The sequence below is a fragment of the Rhinolophus ferrumequinum genome, chromosome 2, assembly GCF_004115265.2.
Source record: "Rhinolophus ferrumequinum isolate MPI-CBG mRhiFer1 chromosome 2, mRhiFer1_v1.p, whole genome shotgun sequence".
Lineage (NCBI taxonomy): Eukaryota > Metazoa > Chordata > Mammalia > Chiroptera > Rhinolophidae > Rhinolophus > Rhinolophus ferrumequinum.
Window position 1 is genome coordinate 87665117 of NC_046285.1, and position 18478 is coordinate 87683594.

The following is an 18478-nucleotide window of genomic DNA, read 5'->3' on the forward strand; positions in this document are numbered from 1 at the left end:
CAAACTGGTGCTAGATATAAACCATCAATGTCTCAGAAAAGTGATCAGTGTTCTTACTGCTTAAAGTGGAGTGGATGAACCAGCAACATCCACATCTCCTGGTATTTTGTTAGAAATGTAGAATATCAAGTCTCATCCAAGATTTCATGAATCAGAACCTGCATTTTAACAAGACCTCAGGTGATTACTATGCACATCAAAAGATGAGAAACACTAACTGAAACAGGAAAGCTTATGCGTTTTCTATTTTAATTTCTCAGACTAGGTAAACATGACTAAAATGTCTTGCATCCATATTTTACTCCTCTTTTCAATATAAGTACTTCCTAGAATCTCTAACAATATCCTTGTAGCAAAATAAGCTTTTTTCAATTCTCAGAGTTCTCTCTCTTTCTGTGTCATTTAACCCTGTTAACTCTTCTTAAATTCTCCTCTCTTGTTTTATTTTATTTTTTTAAAGTCAACATATTCAGGCATAATTTACAGAAATAAAATTTTCCCATTTTAAAAGTACAGTCGATTAATGTTGAGAAATATATATACTTGTGTAACCACAGCCTCAAAATGATACAGAACATTTCCACACCCTGAAATTCCCTTATGTCTCTTCCTAGTCAAGCCCCACTCCCAACCTCTGATTTAATTTATATCACTAAAGCAAGTTTTACCCGTTCCAGAACTTCATATAGATGGAATTAAATGGTATGTGTTTTTTTGTGATTCGCTACTCTCATTCAGCATGGTTTTGAGATTCACATTGATGTTTTGTAATGGTTGTTCCTTTTTATTGCTGAATAATATTCCAAATTTGAGTTGTTTCTAGTTTGGGGACTGTTATCCTCAAGCTGCTATGAATATTTATTAAAAGTCTTTTTGTGTACTTATGTTTTCTTTCTTGTAGGTGAATACTTAGGAGTGGAATTGCTCAGTCATATGGTAAGTGCATATTTACTTTTAAAAGAAATTGCCAAACTGCTTTCCCAAGTACTTAGGACTCTTATGTCTTCTTGATGAATTGACTCTTTTATCACTACATGTTTTCTGTTTAGCTCTGTGTCGTGCGGGGTGTCAGGCAGGGTCTCTGGTCCCACTCCCCACATAAGAACGCAGGACATGGTGAGGCCAAAAAGGAACACCCACGAAGCCATAGGTAGGGGAGTCATACCACTATACTCTCACTGGCGGCTGGGTTGGAGACACAGGAAACAGGAGCCACACAATTCTTAACCCTCACTTTGCCGCTTGCAGGCTCAGCCACCATCTTCTTGCTAGCCCCCCTTTTCTTTGCTAGCCTAGCCACGGCAGTTATATTAGTGGCCAATGGCTCACTGGTTACAGCTGACGGCCAGCTAGCCACAGCTGATGGCCATTTGATCACAGTCGATGGCCATTTACTACCTGAGCCAGCACCTTTCTATGTGAGGCCGAGAGCCTGGAAACTGCTTTTTGGGGCTCTGTCCCCACACTCTGGTACTATGTTTTCTCCTAAAATCTACTTTGTGCGATGTTAATGTAGCTATTCCTGCTTTCTTATGATGTTTCCATGTGTATCTTTTACCCTCTTTTTATTTTTACCTGCTCTGTCTTTTTATTAATGTGTGTTTTTTGTAGATAACATAGCTGTGTCTTGCTTTTAAAATCCAATCTGACAATTTGCCTTTTAATTGATATGTTTAATCCATTTACAGTTAATGTAATTATTGATATAGTTGGGTTTAAATCTACCATCGTGCCATTTATTTTCTATTTGTCCTATATATTCTTTGTTCCTTTTCCCTCTTTTCATGCCTTCTTTAGATTGGAGTTTTTTTTTTTGTTTCTTGTTTAATATTGTGTCTCCTCATTTTATCTCCTCTATTAGCTACATTTCACATATGTATTTAGGCTTGCATGGATATATTTATGTATTTGGGGGCTGCAAAATATCTAGGGTTTTTGAAATAATATATCATTCTGAAATAATATATATATATATATATATATATACCATGTCATATAAAATATAAGTAGCTTACAATAGTGTAGTTCTCTGATTATTTATTATTGTCATATATTTTACTTCAGAAACTCCAAATGCATAGTTATTTTTCTTTAATGTTAAATAAATGTAAAAAGAATAAAATGTCTTTTATATTTTTCCTCACATTTACCAATTCCAGTGTTCTTCATTCGTGTATACCAAGATTTCATCTGATATAATTTTCCTTCGCCTAAAGAACTTCCTGTATTATTTTTTTCTAGTGTTGCCCTGTTGGTAACAATTTCTTTCTACAGTTTGTCCTAAAATGTCTTTATTTTCAGTTTTGAAGGAATCATTCTGTAGATACAGGATTCTAGGATGATAGATTTTTTTTTCTGTCAAGTCTTATAAAGATGTTGTTCTGTGTTCTTCGGGATTGCATTGTTTCTGATAAGAAGTCAGCAATACACTTCACCCTTGAACAATGTTTGTGTTAGGAGAACTGACCGCCTGGAGGGTTAAAAATCCACATATAACGTTTGACCCCCTAAAAACTTAGTTGTCTCTTAGTATCTGGGGTGGTAGTGGTTTCAAGACTACTTGTATCTAGTGCCGTGACCCTAAAGGTATCTACCACGCATACAGTCAGCCCTCCATATGGGCAGATTCCCAACTGAGGATTGAAAATACTGTTTTCCATCCATGGTTGGTTGAATCCACTGATTCACAACCTGTAAATACAGAGGGCTGACTGTATATATGTTGAAAAAGAAAAATCCCTTATAAGTGGACCCACACAGTTCAGACCTGTGTTGTTCAAGGGTCAACTGTATTTCTTAACCTTTCCCCTTGTATATAATGTGTCTTTTTCCCCCTATGTGTACTTTAAGATTTTCTTTTAATTGTTGTCTTAACAAATTTGATTAGGATGTGTCTTGGTTGGTTTGGTTTTCTTGTGTTTATCCTGCATGGGGCTTGTTAAGCTTCTTGAATATGGGGTTGATATTTTTCATTAAATACAGAAAAAAATTTGTTTAATTTTTCCTCATATTCTGGGATTGCAATTACACATATGTTAGATTGATTGATATTATCTCAGAGATCACTAAGGCTCTGTTCACTTTATTTTTCTTTCTGTCTTTCAGTTTTTACAGTTTCTATTGATAAATCTTTAAATTTACTGATCTTCACTTCTGCAGTGTTTAACCTGTTCTTATGCTTGTTCACTGAGAATTTTATTTTAGATAATGTTTTGTCAACAAAAGAAATTCCATTTAGTTCTCTTTGATAGTTTCCATTTATTTCTGTAGTGTCTTCATGTTTTTCTTGAACACATTTGATATATTTATAATGGCTATTTAAAAAAAAAAATCCTTATCTGCTAATTTCTTCATCTCTTTTACTTCTGCCTGTTTCTATTAACAGATTCTTTCCCCTCCTCGATATGAGTCGTACTTTCCTGCTCCTTATCTGATAAACTTTGATTGGGTGTTGGTTGTTGTAAATGTGACATTCTTGACTATGGTAGGCAGAATAGCTCTCCAAAGATGTTCACACCCTTATCCCTGCATCCCTTGAATATGTATGTAACTTGACGAAAGAGACTTTGCAGATATGATTAAAATTATGGATTTTGAGATAGGAAGATTATCCTAGATTGTTGGGGTGAGCCCAGTCTGATTAAATGCAATGAAATTTCTCCAACTAAAGGCAGAGAATTGCAGCAGGAGGGGAAGCAAGGTGATTGGAAGTATGTGTGGGACTTGAGCCACTTGCTCTAGGAGCAAAGATAGACCCCACCTGACAGCCAGAAGGAAATGGGGACTTCAGTCCTTAAACCACAAGGAACTGAATTCATCCAACAAACTAAATGGGTTTGGAAGTTCATTCCAATATCCTGCCAACACCTTGATTTCAGCCTTGTGAGATTCTAAATAGAGGATTCAACTGAATCACATTGTACCTGGACTTCTGACCTACAGAACTCTGAGGTAATAAACGGGTACTGTTTTAAGCCATTAAATTTGTGTTAATTTGTTATGGTAGCATTATAAAACTAATGCATTGAATGCCTGGATTTCTAAAGAATGTAGGGCTTTGTTTTGGGACGCTGTTACTCTAGTAACTGATCATCTTGATCCTTTTGAGGCTCGTTTTTAAACTTTGTGAGGTTCAAGACTATCTTTAAGGATTCTCTAGTGCCCTCCTTAAGAAGTGGTTTAGGCTTTCTATTGTATGTCACAGGTCTTTAATAAAGTTTCTGCATTCTCGTTGGATGGAACGCAAATGACTCTTTTCCGTGTGAATCCCAGCAGTTGGTCAGGTTGTAGTTCACCAGTAATTATTTTTTTCCCTGGTAGTTAATTTTTGCCTGGCCTCTTGGAGCATCAGCTAAGTAGTCAGGCAACAGCTTAAAGAGTATTCTGAAATTCTTTGTATGCATAGTTCTTCCTTTCTAGCACACCTTATTACAAATTCCAGACATCTCATTCTCCCCAAACTCAATTTTGTCTTCTCAGCCCAGCTTTGCTTGGATCTCCCTATATGGACCAGAGTCTGAAAGTACCTCCAGGCATAAAACCAGGGCAATTGTAGGACTCACCTCATTTGTTTCCTTTCTAATTGGAATCGTATTTTTCTCTGCCTGTGTTCCAGTGTCTGAAAGTAGATATTTCATACATTTTGCCCTGTTTTCTAACTTTTAGCACATTCTGTAATAGTACATCCTAGCTAGAAATCCCTTGTTATTTTGTCAGTGGATCCTTCATTCACCAAATAAGAGCTTCTTTGCAGATGTCTTTGCTTCCAGTCTAGTTTTTCTCAGTCCATCCTTCAAAGTCCATTCTAAAATAAACACAGATGAAATCCCATTCTCAAAAGCTTGTCATGGCTTCTTGCCTTTCTCATAACAGTAATACTTAAATCTGTTTACATCTAGACAGTTACAATGGGCTTTCCAGGTTATGCTCTCATTTGATAAAATATAACTTATTTAATTGGATAGTCAAGGATTTTATCTTTAACTTTCTAATCCAGTAATTAAGTGAAATGCAAAAAAGTGTTATAAACTGTAAGGTGGTATACAGAGATTCTTTAATTCGCTATCTAATTGGTTCTTGACCTAAAATAGACATTACCTTGACTTTAGGCTTAAAACAGCTAAGAATCCTTTCAGATGCAAATAATGGAAAACCTGATTAACGGTGTCTGAACCAAGTAAGGTTTTATTTGTTTCCCTGAACAAGATCAGAGGAATCAACTGCTTGCAGTGGTTCACTGGCTCATTGTTGTCAGGACTCTGGCTTTCTTCTCAAGAGTGCAGAATGGCTGCCCTACAGTTAGGTAACAACGCAAGAATATAGAGATGGGTGGATGGACCTAGAGAACATTGTGCTGAGTGAAATAAGTCAGACAGAAAAAGACAAATACCATATGATCTCACTTATATGTGGACTCTAAAGAATATAATAAATGAACACACTAATCAGAAACAGTCTCAGAGATATAGAGAAAAAATTGAAGGTTGCTAGTTCGGAGGGGTGTGGGGATGAGGGAGAAGAAGGTGAGGGAATTAGAAAGCACAATCGGTAACCACAAGATTGTCACAGGGAAATCAAAGACAATTTGGGGAATATAATAGATAATGTTGTAAAGATTTTGTAGGAGGTCAGATGAGCACTTATCTTATTGGGGAGACCACTTCATGGGCGGTGTAGATGCCTGACCACTGCAGTGTACACCTGAAGCTGAATAACAATGAATGGTAACTATATGAGTGTGTGTGTGTGTGTGTGTGTGTGTATTGTCACAGGATGTGGAGTACAGCATAGGGAATAGTCAGTGGAATTGTAACAGCTACATATGATGTCAAAGGGGTAGTAGACTGGTGGAGGGGAGTTATCACTTTGTGAGAGGTATAAATGTATAGCTGATACATTGTTTTGTACACTTGAAATTAATAATAATAATAAAAAAGAATATAGAGATGGGAGAGGTAGGGAGAAAGAAGTAGGAGCTGACACTGCCTCTTTCGTTTTTGTGAGGAAGAAAAAGCTTTCCTGAGAGACCCCAGCAGATTTTCTGCTTATATCTGATGAACAGAACATACATGACCACAATGGATTCTAGGAAAGTATTTAGTTTTTTAGCCTCTGTGACAGAAGGCAAGGAACAGACATTAGGTGGATAAATCAACAGTGGCTGCTAGAGAGCTTAGATAATTTTCTTTCCTGAAATTCACTTTTATATCTGCTATGGTGAAAGCAATCTTTACTCATCATTCCAATAAATGCTATTCCAATAAAATCATTCCAAAAAATTTCTCTAATCTACCTACTTTTCTGAATCTTCACAACTCTTTTTACAAAGTTGGACAATTAAGTTCGAGAACTCATCCTAGAAAAAGTGCTACTTACCTCATTGCTGAATATCACTATAGTCACCTTTGAAGTACTCCCCTTGGGAACATATGCACCGATGCCAGCACCTAGTCCACCCTTCAAAGCAATTTTGGAACTCTTTTTCTGGAATGGCCATCAGAGCTATGATTGTAGTACTCTTGATGTCCTGAATGTCATCAAAATGTCTTCCTTTCAATATTTCCCTTATCTTTGGGTAAAGAAAAAAGTCACCGGGGACCAGATCAGGTGAGTAGGGAGGGTGTTCCAACACAGTTATTTGTTTACTGGCTAAAAACTCCCTCACAGGCAGTGCCGTGTGAGCTGGTGCATTGTTGTGATATAAGAGCCATGAATTGCTGACAAAAAGTTCAGGTTGTCTAACTTCTTCACGCAGCCTTTTCAGCACTTCTAAATAGTAAACTTTGTTAACTGTCCAGTTGGTGAAAAGTCATAATGAACAGTGCTATAGCAAAAAAAATTTAGCAACATTGTTGCAACAAGTTCTCAAACTTAATTGTTAGACCTCGTATGTAAATACTATTTTTGGTAATTTTTTTGTCATGGTTCCATTATAAAGTAGAGGATTCAGTATGCTTTATATGTTTATCCATCCATCTCTCACTCTTCTGTCTTTGCTTCTCTTCATGTGTTATTTTCTTTGCTATTGGACATGTGCTTCATCCAGTTAGCCTGGAAGATTGGCACATGCAGCCCCAGGCTTAGAGTCTTCTAATACCATGACCCTAAGGCATTCAAGATGTGTGTATAATCAATTGCATTATTATCTCCATGTGTCATGTGGCCTTATAGTTAACTAAGGAGGCAGGATATATTTCCCCACCCCAATGATATACTAGTGAACATGACTTGAGCAGAGACCTTAAATGTGCTTGTGTGGTTTAGCATGGCTTCTTGTGCCTCTGCCATATGTCACGAGAACTTTACCCAGATAGTTGCTGGTCCAAGGAGAATGAGAGACGTGGAGCAGACCTGGGCCCCATATGCAGCCTAAAGCTGGGTAGGCCTAGCTGACCTAGGCCCATGATAGGTGTTTGTTGTTGTAAGCACTGAGTTGTGGGTTGTTTTATTATGCATCTTGCAGTGATCTGTTAATACAGCTGGATTCTAAATGGCCACATTCAATTCATATGCTCATTTCTGAATCACTTACAATGGCTAGTATTTCAATTGGCCAGGCTTGCATTACATTTTCACTTTCCCCCCACCACCTCCCCAAATAACTGAAGATGGTTTAGGAATGGCGTTACGGGGATTAAAATTTGATCTCATGATATGAGAGAAGAGTTTCTCCAAAGGATAGTGGTGGTTGTTACCAGAAGAAGGGAGTTGGTTTGAAAACATCATAAAATTACCATAATCCACTCTGGTGCCCTTTATACTTCAGTGTTCATTGTTAAATTTTAACCTGGTTGTATGCAGGAACTCTGCCTTACTCATCTTGTATTTGGTTCAACACTTACAATACCTTACAAACTGTGCTTGTATCTGTTAGGATTATGTTTCACGGCAGGTAATATAAAGCCCCCAGATAACAGTGGCTTTGATAGGACTTTATTTTTTTCTGTTGCAAGAAAATCTAGAGGTGGGCGGTCCAGGGCAGGTGTGTGTCTGGTCCACAGAGGCCTCAGGCGTGCATGCTGCTTCTAGCTTTCTGCTCTGTCACCCCTAGGATGTGGGTCTTATCTTTGTGTGCAAAAGATCAGTCTTTTCATTAGAGGGATCCACATTCTGAACTGGGAGGGGGAGGAGGGTGAGAAGACAGGCAAAGAATAAAGGCCAGCTGGTTTTTGAGGCTATTTCTCAGGAGCTGCTACATAACATTTCTGGTTACCCCCCACCCTTTCAGTGGTAAGAGCCATGCTGAAAGGGATACTTGGGGATCAGCTTTTTATTCCAGGATTCATGTACCCCGCTAAAAATCAGGGCTTCTAGAAGAGGGAGCATGGGTACTGGAACAGGCAACAAGCAATCTCTACACAATACTCAATAAATATTTCTTGAATGAATGTGTGAGTAAATGAATCACATATTAAAAATTAAAATAGGTCAATAAGCACTGAAGACTAAAATTTCAACCTGAGACTTAATGATGGCTTAAAGAATATATTTGAGGTTAAAATACCTATTTAAACCAATTCCCAGTTATAGTAAGTAAGAAAGCAAAAATTAACTATTTGTTTTAAAATTCTTTTTACTTTGTGATCAAATTGAACAATGTAGCAGGCTTATTTCAGCTTTGTGGATCCATTTTCTAAAAGTCTAATTCTTAGAGTAGTCTAGACAGAGTGTCGTGCTGAGCTATTGAAATCCTTAACTCTAAAGAAAATGTCTCTCTTAAAATTATGGCTCCTTTTAAGCTTAGACAAGCATCCCTTTGGAAGTTTGGGATACAAATATTTGCATTAAAGGGATTTACCACCTGTAGTTTCGGTAATGCTGAAATTATAGGTAAGCTGTCTGCTGATCCATTGTTCTGTTGTAAGAGCAGAGCAAACTAAACCGATTTCTAGTCTGTGGATAAATTCACTCATGGCATTGCTGGGAGGAGTTTGGGAGTTAACTATGAAGCTATTGATTTTTTTTCACTGTGGACCAAATCTAGTCGTTAGTAATGTGCACAATTCCTACTGTTCAATTCAAGTTGATAAAAGGCAAGTTTAGGATTGATGTCTGAAGTTAGAAAACTGTTTCATAATATTTTACTAGAGGTTTAGTTTTGTATTTCATTGTATAAATACCACAGGTCTAGGTGTGGAATACTCAAGGTAGAGATGAAAACCTGGACATATTTCTGCGTTAACTATTTGTGTACCCATTGAATTAGAAATCACATTTAAAATTTCAGGATTTTACATGTTAAATTTTCAGAATTTGCTATAATTAAAAAAATTTGTTGATGGGTGATGATAGAATTAAAGGTAAGTTAAATAGAATACAACTTTTTGTTTCTTGAATTTCTACTAAATATGTTACTTTTCCACAAAAGTGAAAACTAATTTAAAAATGTAAACACTTTTCATTCATTCAATCATTCATTTATTCATTCAACCAATTTTTATTAAATGCTCATTATATGTGAGATACTGTGCCAGGTATTGTACATTAAAGAACAAAATGGAGTCCATATTCTTGAGAAATTTGCCACCTAGTGCAAGAGATAGACACTAAGCAATTTCTTTTGGAATGGAATTTTTAATGTCATTGAAATATATTTGCATTCTAATTGCTGTAGCACTATAAAGATGTCTAAGTACCACACTGGCAAATAATATTTTTCTGTCCTTTTTAAAAAATTATTCTGCTAAATCTTACATGTTCAGTATAGTAATGATTCATTTATCTATAGTCTGTAGGAAAGAAAGGGTTCCACAACAGTTGTGTTTTTTTTTTCAAAAAAACTGGAAAATGATGGTTTCAAAACTTTAAACATTTTATTTCATTTTTTTAATGAAACAATATTTAATTATTTATTTGACCAAAGAGACTAAAAGATTTTAAAGGAAAATACTGACGGTTATCTCTTACTATTGAGAAGATTCAGTTTTCTTAAGTAATCAAAGACTTGATTAAGACAATATAAAACAGACAATTATTTTGATAAAACACAGAATTTTGCTTTCTTGGCCGATTAATCAAAAAGAAAAACCTTTAGCAGATGAAAGAAAATTAAGTTTTGGTTTTACATAAGTACACCATTAACATTAAAGCTTAATTTGAGAAACACTTATACCATAATAACAACTCAATTTTTAGCTAGCTTAATTACATAAGATCAAATTTCTTTTTCTTTTCTACTTTTTGTATACATTTAGTTTGTCCTTCGTAACCAGAAATTCTAGTTTAGACAGACACTGATTCTCATTTCCCTTAACAAAAATGCATCTTCATTTCCCATACCTTTTCATAAATAAAAACATCCTAATTTCCTTGTGGTCTGAAGGCTAGAGCCTTGGCTCTGGGTAGAACCGACAGCCAACTCAATTGGCTCCAGGCAAAATCCTCTAAGCAGCTCAGTTGGCTTCAGGTAGAATAGGCTCCTGGCTCAATCTGCCCTGCCCTCTAAAGGAAGACCATTTAGATTGGGAGCTGAACTCAGAGCAGAGTGAAAATGAGCGGGACTTAGCAACAGCCTGAGCAAAATAGCAAGAAACACAGCAAACTCAAAATGAGGTTTGTGGGCTCTGCACCTACGTTTCTCATTGTCTCTTGGCCATCAGAAGTTCCCTTTGGTTCTGACCACCAAACCTGGTAAAGAACAAAATTCAACTGAGTAAATTAGATCTAATTGGCTTTATTAAGTGGTCATGAATCGGGCAGCATCCCTCCCAGCAACTAGAAAGGTGCTCCCAAAACTTTAAAAATTTGAGCTATTTTGAAAGAAAGCTGCAATACACTGACTATGCTCCACCCCCCACATTCATATGTTTAAAGCTTGCCCCTCAATGTGATGGTGCTAGGAGCTGGAGCCATTGGGATGTGATTATGTCATGAGGATAGAGCCTCGTGAATGGGATTATGAAAGTGATCCCAGAGTGGCCCCTTTCCCTTCTGCCACATGAGGACACAGTGAAAAGATGACTGTGAACCAGGAACTGGGTTCTTGTCAGACACTGAATTGGCCAACATCTTAATCTTAGACTTAATCTTGAATCACAGTTCAGTCTCCAGAACTGTGAACAATAAAATTGTGTTGTTTATAAGCCACCCAGTCTATGTATTCTGTGACAGAAGCCCAAACTAAGACAAAAGCTTTCTAAAATATATTCTTTTTTGTCATTTTAAAATATATAGGTGATAATTTCTGCATTAGCCAGGGTGTTAAGTTTTTGTGTTAGAATAGACTAAGTTGTTGTAAAAATATACTTAGAAAATCCCTAATATAATGAACAAGGTTATTTCTCCCTTATGTAATAGTTGAGGGTACTCCAGATTGGTAGCAGCTGTCTTCCACATGGTGATTCAGGGACCCAAGATTCTTCCATCTTGTGACTCTTTCATCAGATGCATGGTCAAGGCTTATTCACCACATCTAGGTTTCAGCCGGTGGAAAGAGGAACAGAGTGGAGGACGTATACCGCTCTTAAGGCCTGAAGAGGCAGGCACATACCACATCTACTCATACATCATTGGTGACAATTTAGTCATATGGTTACATCAGTATACAAGAAAGACTGGGAAATGTGACCTAATTATGTGCCCAGGAATAAGGGTAGGTGAGTATTGGTGGGCTGCTTCTTTTGTCTCCTACAGCCTGCAACTCTGGCTGCCTGGTTTCTGTGCATAGCCTTCTCTCACTCATCCTTTCTGCAATACACAGAGCACACTCACCTGTTCACCCAGGGGAGACAACTCAAAGTTCCATCCTGTTGCTATATCCAGCTGAAATCCCATCATTCCTAGGTTGATGTTCAGTTTTTTTCACTCAGGTTCAGAGGTGGCTCACGTGGGTCAGGGTGGATCAGATCATTGAAACTCTTATTTAGAAAAAAGAAGAATGGAAAACACAGCAGTCACTGGTACATAGCACTGATAGAAACCAGCTGGGCAGGAATCTAGAAGATCTCTGCTCTGGCAGTGGAGGAAGTTTCTCAGTTGGACCCCGTTTCTGCTTTCTGGGAGGGAATTCTGTCCATTGCTCTTTGTGGCTCCCGCTCTGCTCTGTGGAAGAACCTTCCTTGTCTAATATTCTTGGCCACATCTGAAATGGGTTTTAGAACTGTGTTCCCTTTGGGAGTTGCATATATTTTGCAGTTGTTTGTAAGCTTATAGGTTGTTTTAAGGCTCAAAGAGTTGCATGGCTCTTTGGTTCTTAGGTTCTTAGATTCTTTTTAACAGCAATTTCCTTAATCTTAGTAAGCTTCAAGTTTATTTATTTCTAGTGTGTCAGTAGGCACAACCAAAATTTTTTTTGATACATTCAACATAGTATTTCAGTTTTTGCTTTCTTGTTCTTCTGATATATTCTTTTATTTTAATGGCAGTTATCTTGAGGCCATCTGAAAAATTAGGCTGGGATAGGAAGGCAACAGTCTAAGCTTCTGCCATTTGTTATCCAGAATCAGTCAGTTTTCCAGGCCAGGAGGCCTTAATCTTAGGCTTTTTCACCCTCAAATCATTGTCACTTTGTCAAGAATTCTCTGGTCACTCTATTTAAAGCTTCCACCCAGTCCCACCTTACCTTGAAAACAAAACAAAAAACACTTATCATTTTCATATATATGAAATATCTATATATAGTATGTCTTATTTATTATTTACCATACTTATTATTTATTGTCTGTTTTCCTCCTCTAGAATGTAAATTTCATGAGGTTTGGAAGTAATATTTTTTTCTCTATAGAGATGGAGTATAGTGCCTGCCACATAGTAGTTGCTCAACAAATATTTGTTGGCTGAATGCATCAATGACTTGAGAGTGTCCTGACTTTTCAGGATCTATATATCCTGCTGTTAGTGAGATGTGAAAATAACTGTGAGTTATAGTTATTTCTTCCTCTTCTGTGTGAACAGAATCCTTATTTTGTGCATTTGGTAGAGTAGGGCAGGGAGGATGTATCTCTGTTTTCTAGCTATAGAACTATGCCAGTTACAGAAATTCTATTTCAATCTGTCTAGTCTAGTAATGGACAAGTTACGCAGTCTTCACAGTGAGAGGTAAGCAAAGGTGAGGTCGAATGGAGACCATAAGGGGAGAAACACTGTTTTTCTGCTCACTCTTTTCCTTTCTGCTTTAGCTGTTCTTTATTCTTGTGATGATGCGATGTTGAAGCATTGGCAGCCATGTTGTGACCATGAAGGCAGACATCAGTAACATACTGAGGCTGGAAGAGTGGAAAGATAGAAAGGACCTGGACTGACATGACGTAATTGAATCACCGTACCTACCTTGGAATCATTTCCTTTCTAAATGAGATAATAAATGTCTGCTTCATTTAATCCATTTTTCATCTACTCTTCTGTTACTTGCTGATTGTTGCTGAACACATCCTGATAGAGTAGGAGTATCTTCAGTGGCTGTGGAGACTAATTAGTGACTAATTAATTCTAGTACTCATTGAACCATTTGTCCACTCATTCATTTATTAAGTTTATTATATACCAGGCTATATGCAAAACTTAGAAGATTAATAAGATACAGTTCATGCATATCCTCAAGGAATTGATAATAGGGGTATAAGTCAATAATCACAGTTATCTATCTAGCACACTGTTATCACAGAGCAAGTATTAATTAGCAATCAAATTCAGCATAACTAGTAGAATTGGTTAGTCTTCTCAGCTGACCAAGATGGATAGAGGGAGTCTATCATGTCACCTCTGCAATGGGCCCACATGGATTATACTCTCAGTCACCATTTGAGGGAGGCCTTTTCTCTTGCCACAGAAGTAGTAGCATTAATGTAGGTGATTTTGGCCGTATTATTTATTTCCTATCTAGTCAAACATGAACTCATTGGTGAAGAAGATTATAGGGTTCAGGAATCAGGTGGGATAGTTTGCCTCTTTCTCCTTCATGTTCACTCATAGGTCCTTCTTACACACCCAGGAAGATGGAGCTGACTGTGGTTAGAATGTGTGGATAAACTTGTGGTAGCTTAAGTATGCTGCTACAGGCTATTGGTAAAATTTGTAGAGATGCTTAGAAAATATATTCGAATTGCAGATTGTTAACTATTTTAGCTTAATCATCTGGAACTTTTCTTTTCGTCTTCAAAAACAAAAGCAAAAAGCCCTGCAGTATTATCATCCAAAACTAGCTATGTAGTCATTGGTATAGTGATTTTTTTTTTTTTTTTTTTTTTTAGCAAAGCCATTCAACATGTGCAAATGGTAATGGTAGCTGCCAAATGAGGGTGTGGGATTTATACCTAGAACTCAGTAAGGGAAGTTCACTGTATCCAGCTCTTTTACATAACTAAACTTCGAAAGATAAGTGCATGTATGCTCAGGATAAGTCTTAATCTCCCTAAGGTACCTCATAGAATATTATGTGCACTGGCTTACTTTTTATGTTGGGCTCATTACAAGTTTATATAGGAAAACAGTTTATATAGCAAACTCAAGAAAAGGGAGTGACTCAGGGTAGTATACTGATTTCTGACAGACCTAACAGGTAGGTTAATTTATATGCCTATGGAAACTCTTCAGGAACTGCTCTTAGTTTGCTTTATCTATTTAAAGTTCATGTCAAGTACCTTTAAGTCTAAATATTAATTTTTTTCTCTCTGCTTTAGAAAGATTTGGGGATTTCAATTCTTTGTTCCTGTCTACTCTGTGGTCACCAACTTCTCTAATGGTATTTGATTGTCCCTTTGTTTCTTTTGGTTTGTGACATATAATGCCTAGGTGCAGTTAACCAGGTGTAGAAGAGATTGTAATTTTCATTTTTGATATATGTACACTTATTTTTTTTATTAAAATTTATTGGGGTGACATAGGTCAACAAAAGTATATAGGTTTCAAGTGTACAGTTCTCTAATATGTACATCATCTATGTATTGCCTTATGTGTTCACCCAGAGTCAGTGCTCCTTCCTTCACCATATATTTGACCCCCTTTATCCTCTTTTACAAGTCCCCTTACCTCCTTTCCCTCTGGTAACCACTAAACTGTTGTCTGTGTCTATGAGTTTTTGTTTCTTCATTTGTTTGTCTTGTTCTTTTGTTGTTTCAGTTTTATATACCACATATCAGTGAAATCACATGGTTCTCGACTTTTTCTGCCTGATTTATTTCACTTACCATAGTAATCTCAAGATCCATCCATGTTGTCACAAATGGCACTATTTCATCTTTTCTTATGGCAGAGTAGTATTCCACTGTGTACATATATCACATCTTCTTTATCCAATCATCTATCGAAGGGTACTTTGTTTGTTTCTGTGTCTTGGCCACCATGAATAATGCTGTAATGAACATAGGGGTACATATATCTTTACAGATAAATGTTTTCAGATTTTTTGGTAGATACCCAGAAGAGGGATTTACACTTATTATTTTAATAAGAGGAGCCATTTATGTATATATCTGTGAGGAAAACAAAAAATAGGTTATCAAAAATGTCAGAGGAAATAAAGCTAGCAACTTTGCCTGTAACCAAAGCATATTTTTTTTTTTTTAAGGATTTTTATTGGGGAAGGGGAACAGGACTCTTAATGGGGACAGTGTGTACTTCCAGGCCTTTTTTCCAAGTCAAGTTGTTGTCCTTTCAATCTTAGTTGTGGAGGGTGCCGTTCAGCTTCAAGTTGTTGTCCTTTCAGTGTTAGTTGTGGAGGGTGCAGCTCAGCTCTAGGTCCAGTTGCTGTTGCTAATTGCAGGGGGCACAGCCCACCATCCCTTGGAGTCGAACCGGCAACCTTGTGGTTGAGAGCCCGCGCTCCAACCAGCTGAGCCATCTGGGAGGGAGCTCAGCTCAAGGTGCCGTGTTCAATCTTAGTTGCAGGGGGCGGAGCCCACCATACCTTGTGGGAGTTGAGGAGTCCATCCGTCAACCTTGTGGTTGAAAGCCCACTGGCCCATGTGGGAATCGAACCGGCAGCCTTCGGAGTTAGGAGCATGGAGCTCTAACCGTCCGAGCCACCAGCCCGGCCCCACCAAAGCATATTTTGATTTTTATGCCTTTCTTCTATGGAGCTCAAAGTAATTCGTGTATTATTTTGTGTTCACGATATTCCTACTATTGTACAGGAGCAGATGACATGTTCATTTTATATTGTGGCATTGAAGAGTGACTTAACCATAGGACAGAGATGGCAGTGATTCCAAGAACAATCACGAAAGACATATTTATTCACTACCATTCCGTATACAGTATCTTGTATTGTGTACTGAGTCATTGCAATGCCCAATGTTTAAAATTGCTGACTCACAAGACTTCCATAGGGGCACACTTGGCATCAGATTCAATTAGAGGAATATAGAGCAGGAAATGCAACTTGCTAGAAGGGCAGCATTGGGCATCCCTCTTCAGTAAGACTTCTTGCATCAGTCCTCACACCAATCAAGCGACGAATATCTGGCTTCCAAGGTGACAGTTCAAGTGCAAGGAGATGAGACACATGCATGTAGTTACTTCATCTTGGCTTGAAAGTCACATGTCTCTAATAGGAACCAATATCTCCTACAACAACGTTTGAGGCAGAAATTCCAGTCCCTACAAGGGGTCTGCCGCATTGAGAGTCATCACACTCCGGGAACCCAAAGTTGTCATTTCCCACCAGGTATTTATAGTTCATATATAGTTTCTCTCCAGCCAGATGCAATTTGTCATTTTTTTATCATAAGAAATATTGCCTAGTAGCACCACTTCCATTCTGTCTTTTTCAGGTTTCCAGGGAAACAGTGCTATAAAATCTGTTCATAAAGGACAAAAGGTTTTGTTAATGCTTTACCCACAGCCCCATTTGTACTATTAAGACTAGGTCGGAGGCTTAGCCGATACCACTGATCAAGTGATACGCTTTCTCTGGCCCTTGAGAAGATGAAGTAGGCTACACTTCGTTTTATAGCTAACAAAAATATTTTCCAACCTTGTGATTTTATAAATAAAATTCTGTCATGCCATATTTTGTCTTTACAACTGTAGGTAGAGATAGAATTACTCCTGACATTTGCCCACGGTGCAGATCAAACATAGTGGAGAACACAGCCCCACTGTTGGGAATTCCCACTGAGCTAAAATGTTGTAATCCAGAGTGAAACAGCCTCCAGCACATAATCTGACTCTATTTACATCTGAAAGGGCACAGACAAGCACCGATCTTTCCAGGCTTGCAGGAAATGCAGGCACACCCCAACAGAATTTCTTCCAGTTTAAATTTTTCCAGTAGCATGCCTGTGACTTTAAATACCCAAATGTCGTAAAGTGTACATTTAGGACAAGCTTATACTTGTCTAAAATGTAATATGTATATTTTTTTGAGGTATAATTTGCATGTGGTGAAATGCACACGTTTTAAGTGTACACATCAATAACGAATTAATACACCCATGTAATCCACACCATTGTCAAGATACAAAGCATTTCCACCACCTTAGAAAACTCCCCTTTACTCCTCATGGTGAATCCCTTTTTCTTTCCTTCCACCCCAAGGCAACTGTGCCCATTTCTATCAATATCAATTAGTTTTACCTGTTTTGAACGCTGTTTCAGTGGATTCATAGAGTATGTGATCTTTTGTGTTTGGCTTCTTTTGCTTATTATGTTTTTGTGATTCCTCTATACTACTCTATCCAGCAGCAGGTCATTTACCATTGTAGGGAATATACAACAATTTGTTTATCTGCTACCTGTTGTTGGACAATTGTGTGGGTTTCCGTTTTAAACTATTAGGAATATGGCTGCTAGAAGCATTTTTGTAGAAGCTTTTGGTGGGCCTGTTTTCACTTTTCTTGAGTAAATACCTACAGTGGAATTGCTGGGTCATAGAGTAGGTGCACGTTTAACATCATAAGAACCTACCAAACAGTTTTCCGAAATGTTTGTACCTTTTTTCACTCTCAGAAGCAATTTATGAGAGAGTTGGTTGCTCCACATCCTTGCTTGCATTAGGTCTTGTCAACCTTGGTTTTTAGTCATTCTACTGTATGTAAAGCTCCTGGAAAAAAGAAACACTGGAATATCTGTCTGAGTTTGCAGTAGGTAAATTTTTCTTAAGCAGGATATAGCAATCACTCCTGATCAAAGAAACAACTGAATAATTGGATTCATCAAAATTAAAGGCTTCTGCTCTTTGAAAAACACTGTCAAAAAAATGAAAAGCAAAGCAAACAACAAACTGGGGAAATTGTTCACAATGCATATATTTGACAAAGGATTTGTACCCAGAATATACGTATAAGCAACTCTTATATCTCAGTAATATGAATATACACAACTGAATAAAAGAAATAGCTGAAATACTTGAACAGGCATATAACAAAGAAAGATATACAAATACCTAATAAGTACACGAGAAAGTACGCCTCCCCATTAGTTATCAGTGAAATGAAAAATCAACAAGATATGTTCAATGAAACAATTTATGGGAGGGCTTTTGAATTATTTCAACTACAACATCAGAGTCACATGTTGATATTTTGAAAAGCTCTTGAGTCTT